Raw genomic sequence first — 6,000 nt, forward strand, 5'->3', positions numbered from 1 at the left:
CATTATTTGATTTATTCCGTGGACCACTTTGCTTGAGAGGGATTGCCCTAAAAGCTTCTTGTCTATCTCTAAGCGGCATTCATTGTGTTTTCTTTCAGTCACCTCTTGACATAATTTGAGCAACACTAAAACCATGAAGACGCCAGCAGTGCTTCTTGCTTTCACCGTTTGCGCTCTTCTTCTCTCTAGTAAGTATTCACAAAAAGAGCCTTAATTCCATTCAATTTTTTGTACTGGAGAAATACGCAATCCGAGGCATCACTACACTGAAGAATTTGTGCTATTTTCTGCTCATACATTCGCGGCCTACTCATCGCACATCATTGGCTTCCTAATAAAATATACCCATATTAAGCGAATATATCGTGCGCTTAATTTGTTTTCGAGGTATATTATCTGAGTAGTCGAAATTTTGCGTTTATCTTATTACTCCTCATAATAATTTTCATTACCCTCAATTCTCACTAATTTTTGTGGAATCGGGCAATGTGTTGAGATAACGAGAAATGCTTATAAAAACAAATATAAACTTTTAACCGCCTTCAAACGATGCTGACCACTGCTGGAATACCCTGATGACCCGTTCAAAGTGCTGAAAGCGTCTGAGTGAGCCTCAGAACAAAGTTTACTACTGCTCCCTCGCGCGTGCCATGTCTTGAGCGCATAAAGATTGGTAAGGAGCTTACAGGAGACCGTATAGATAATATCGTGCGCATACACATGTACCGGCAGAAAAGTGAAGGCATGTCTTATTTCGTCGCCATTTTGTTCCTTCTCTTCATATTAGTACTCTCTGTGTGTCAGTGAGTGTATTCGCCTCAGTATCGCTTTGTGTAGATAATTGTTATCTCACAGGAGAACGAACTAAGAGGAAGCAAGAATCTCGCCTCTTAAAAAACGTCAAAAATAAATGGGCGATGAGTTATTCCCCCGTAAAGAAAAACGTTGGCGCTTTTCACTGCTAAAGCCCGAAACACTGTGCGAAATATACTGCCTTGCAGGTGAGCAACCCCCCCCCCCCCTACCTCCAAGCACGACTGAGGTGCCCACTGACAAAGGGAGCCAGTTAAGCGCCTTAACTATCCTCAAACCAACGCAGCCAAAACTATCCGGTGGTTTTGATAAAAGCAAAGGTGTATAAGCGCCCCAGTTTGTAGATGGATGCCACTGCATACTCACAGCGCGCTAGAGGTGTCCACTAAATCAGTGGGACAGTTACGCTTGCTACTCACAGGCTTTACAGACGCAGACATACACCGCTCAAACCCTTGGAATGTGGCTAGAAGTGCTTTGACACTAAAAAAACGCCGCATACAGTATACCTGATTGGCACAGCCTAAGATCAAAGGCACAATTTGTCATGTAACACGTGAGCGCAGGAATAGTGAAGTTGATTTAAATCCGGAATATTTCTGCGTGAGTATGTTTCTTCAAACTCTTTTCCATGTAACGTTTGAGGGCGTCACAATAAGGATCCTAAATCAAACTACGCAGAAATCTATGCTCTTGAGCAGCAATTTTGTTCCAGTTTCGCGCACACGAATGCTATGACCATTGTTATGAAGCAAAAAGGTTACAGATAATTTTTTGCTGTTCGCAGTCTCTCATACGAAAGAAGAGACATTAGCAAAAATTGAGAGGAGGAGGAGGAAAAACTTGATTTGAGGTCAGCACTCCGGGCAAGTGAGCATGCGCGCTTGCTCCGCCGAGGCCCGCTGACAATCTACCGAGCCCGAGTGAAGCGAAAGAATCCAGTAAGGAGGGGGAGGAAAATAAGCACAGGTAAAGGCAGTATAGAATATGCTCTATGTCTGCCTCGATCTCTGTACAGTAGGCACAGTCAGCTGTGTCACGCCATCTCAAGTTGTAGAGTATTAGTGGATTGAAGATAGTGTTAGTTTAAACTTTGCGATTGACGTCCTCTTGTTCCTTCTTCAATGACGAGTGAGGATGCACTAAATATACTGACCACGGCTCTGGTTTGCGAAGCAGCTGCATGCCCGCACCGCGGCGCTGCTATCTCATGCCGCGCGCTCCCTGCTTGCAGTGTTTCTTAATATCGCCAAAAGAGAAAGCTGGGGCTACCGTTTACGCCTGTTTCTTACAGATCTCTTCATCCGCCGCGAGAATGCCGGGTAGACGAGGTTTCGTGCTCAGCTTTGCAAATGTTAGGCCGCAAAGGTGCGTTGTGCCTCGAAATTGGTAGTTACGCCGCAATGGTCTCCTCTGTGTGCATATTCTGATATTTCAATACTGCACTTTTCAGTTCTTGAATAGATTTAACAGAAGTGAAAGTTCTGTGTTGGGCTGCCATGAAAACTCGCCCCGCATTTCTTCGAGGTTTGCCTGGAGGAGAGTCGTATTTTTACGCCAGAATACACGTTAAACGCCAACAATATCGAAGCTGGGCAAGAAATCTAACCTTCCCGGCTTTACTGCACATACCCATGCTGGATGAAGTGCAAGGCAGCCAGCGGTTTCCTTAGTTATATTATATTCTATGGCTGCGAGAGCGTCCAGAGTGCCGACAAACTTCGGCCTCGTTCTCGTGCGTGGGTTGATAAACATTTAGTGCGCCGTTTGGCTACTTTGCTGTTTACGGTGTTTGTGAATGGGAGCGCTCTTCAGACGGTGTTCACGACATACCGTATCCGCTTCCAAGCAGGTCGGCTGTGGGCGTCAAGCCACTGCGCTGCGCAGTCGCAAAAGGCTATTTGATTTCAGCTGCGCTGATGTTTCATATTTCTTCGCACTGAAGAAAGGTTGGTTTATTCTTACCTTCACGGGAAAATTTAACTGCAGGTGGTTTCCGCAGTGCGGTACTTCTAAAAGCGTATTTCATTCGGAGATTCAGAGCAAGCTTGCCTGTCACAGCGAAAAGAAAGAGTAGACTTGCGTTTCTTTTTCTTGAAGAATCTGTGGCTGAGTAAAATGCACTATTGAACAGGACAGCAAGATTACGAAGGGCACACTGCTCATGAAGGCATGCGCCGTCAAATGTCGCTGATAGGGCGTTCTGTTTAGGTCCGTTTCAGTTCCTGTGGTCTCCCCACTTTTTGCCTCCATTCAATCCGGTGCAATTCAGTCGACAGGCGAACGAGCACAATATACGCGGCGAATTCGCGGTAGCCAATCAGAATTCAGGATCTTAATCTAAATCCGATTTCCACTTTAGGGAGCAAGAAAGCTTGCTCTGAATCACCGATTGCAATATTGTATCACATGGGTTAGACGGCGATAACATCACGGAGACAAGTTCGCAACTCAAAATAAAAAAAAAATCAGCTTTTTTGTAGAGCTGGGCAAATACGAAAAATTGCTGCAACTTAAATCAAGCTGGCATTTGCGGCTCCTATGCCGAGTGCTTGGACATCATGCTGCAGCTCGCTTGTCTCGGTACTGGGCGAAAGTGCCGTACTAGGCACTTTGCGATGCACGCTTCATTTCTTCACGACCATCAGCCGCAAAGTACACAAATACCGCACTGGAAATTTATCAAGCGTGATAAGCGCCAGGGCGACCACTAGCTCTCGCAGTGAGCGCAGCGCGAAATAGCATCGCCGTGATGCATCCCCGCAGCCACTTCTCCTGCCGGAGTTGTACTCTACACTTTTTCTCATGCCTGTACACTTCAAGTAGCAGTGACTCTAGTTGGAATGTTTTGCTGCGGTTGCGCACACTCTTCCATTTATAGACACTGCGGCGAAGCCCCTTGTTATTGGTTTGAAGCCAGAAGCCAGAGCAGCGCCCATGGAGACCTACCGCGCCGAAGCAGCCACCCAGGAAGTGGCGAGGAAGCTCAGCTCTGGCAACACGGCTACCGCACGAATGTATTCAGTGCAGAGCAGATCAGCCCTTTCGTAACTATGTTGTTCCGAAATAAAAATTTGTTTCCGAAATTCGGTTGTTTCCGAAATAAAAGTTCAAAAACAAGAATGCAGCTTTCTCGCTACTTTTGATTACAGTCTCAAGCACAATTTTTTAGCAGCACCATGCAAGCACCATGGCTGTTTGCGTGGGACGCATGTAGTCAAGTGTCAAAAAAAATTTTATTTGTGGGAATTTGTGACAAATATATGTTGATGGCAGATATGTAAGCATACATTGCATTGTTACCAATTGCCGTACACAGAAAATCTGTTTTGTAAGTAGACATGTACCTTATAAAGGATTAGCTCGCCGCGCTAGCTGAGTTGCTTTAGCTCTCAACTGCTGGCCCAAAATACGCGGGTTCGGTCCCGGCCGCGCCGGTCGAATTTCCATGGAGGCGAAATTGTAGATTGGTACGAGAATGGTGAGATGAGGCCCGTTCACTGTGCGATGTCATGGCACGTTAAAGAAGCGCAGATGGTAGAAATTTCCGAAGCCCTTCACTACGGCGTCCCTCATACCCTGAGAAGCTTTTAGACGTTAAACCCCTATAAGCCTGAATGTTATAGAGGATTACAGGCAACATAAGAGCAGCAGCACAGCGCAAGCAGTAGCTGGCGTCTTTTTAAATAATATTTATATAGGTCGCTCGTATGCATAAATGTGGGCAGTAAATTTTGAGTTGCAAAAAAAAGTCGTCGGATAGCTGTTTGTGGATCCACCTAACCAGAAGAATGTGCAGAAACGATCCACAGTGTCGCGGAGGGCCAACAGGTGATACAGAGAGTAGATGCTTTCCCTCAGCCTGGTGCTCGGCTTAGTGGTGACGAACTGGGCGTCCGAGTGAAGTAGGGCGAGGCTGAGTGGTGGCGTGGACCAAAGACATTTTTATTTAAAGGGAAATGGTATACATAAGACAAGGTCATGTGACAAAAAATTCCAATAATCAAATAAAAAAAGGAATGAAATTGAACGCAAACCGAAACTCACGACATGACATACTCCCTTCCTTCGAAAAACTGACACTAGAAACGTTTTAAGCACACGGAAGTATGCACATATGCCACAGGAAACATTTAAGAACAGATATAATTATACACAAAAGCAAAATAAAAATTTCACATGTACGAAGAAGCAAAGAAGAGACATTTTCCATCGCCTTTTGCACTGTTCACTGTTTTTGAATGCCTTCTTTTATCTCGGGATGACCAGTGTTATAGCTGCACTTAGATGACTTGCTCTGAACTTAGGCGTCCGCATGGTTTGTTGGTAGGGTCCACAGAACATCAGCTACTTGTCGAGAGGTCAAAATTCAGAAGGTCTGTGGAAAATCTAATGTAAGATCAGTGACACTCAGTTCATTTGTGAGCAGGAAACATTTCATTGAAAACAATATTCTATTTACAATGAAGTAAGAGAGCAGGCAGACACAACACTGCTTTTACACAAAGTCTTTGAGCAAGGTTGGCTGCGACATCCTGTATCACTTTGTTGAAAACCATGGTGCGCCGCTTAGAACAGAGGACACTGAACACTGAACTTCGGGAATCTGTTCAGTGGCAAAGTAATCATGAAGCGGCTCCTGTGGTGTCTTGAATGAAACTGAAGATCTTGTGCTAAACTTATTGAGTGTGTTCACACGAGCATTCAAAAAAACGTTTTTAAATATTCAAGTCTCTGCGTTGGCTGCATAACATCAGGAAAAGTTTAATCCGTTTACCCTGAAAACATTCTTTTCTCGGCTTAGGACATGTTGGCGCGGAAGCTGTGTGATGTTGAACTGCATCACTAAAACTGCGTGGACCTCTGATGGTGAAAAACGGCTGGACGCGGCCGTTTCTTCTTGCGCTGGTTGCGCGAAAGTCTACGACCGTAACCGACTGCCACAATTACACAGCATGGTTTTAATGATTGTTCAAGATAATATAAAGGCGAAGATGTGGACAAAGCTTAAAAAATAAAACAATTTTTTTCAATGTCATCAGAACTTTCTATTTTTTCCTGTTTTGAAGTTTGCGTGACCATATCTCCTTATCGCAAAGCCATATAGATACGAACGTCCGTAGTGTGACAGACCAGTTAGTATAGAACATAACGCATAATTACTGCCGCTTTGAGACAAACGTTTTT

The sequence above is a fragment of the Amblyomma mixtum genome, chromosome 2 (genome assembly GCF_055824585.1).
Source record: "Amblyomma mixtum isolate Tamu chromosome 2, ASM5582458v1, whole genome shotgun sequence".
Lineage (NCBI taxonomy): Eukaryota > Metazoa > Arthropoda > Arachnida > Ixodida > Ixodidae > Amblyomma > Amblyomma mixtum.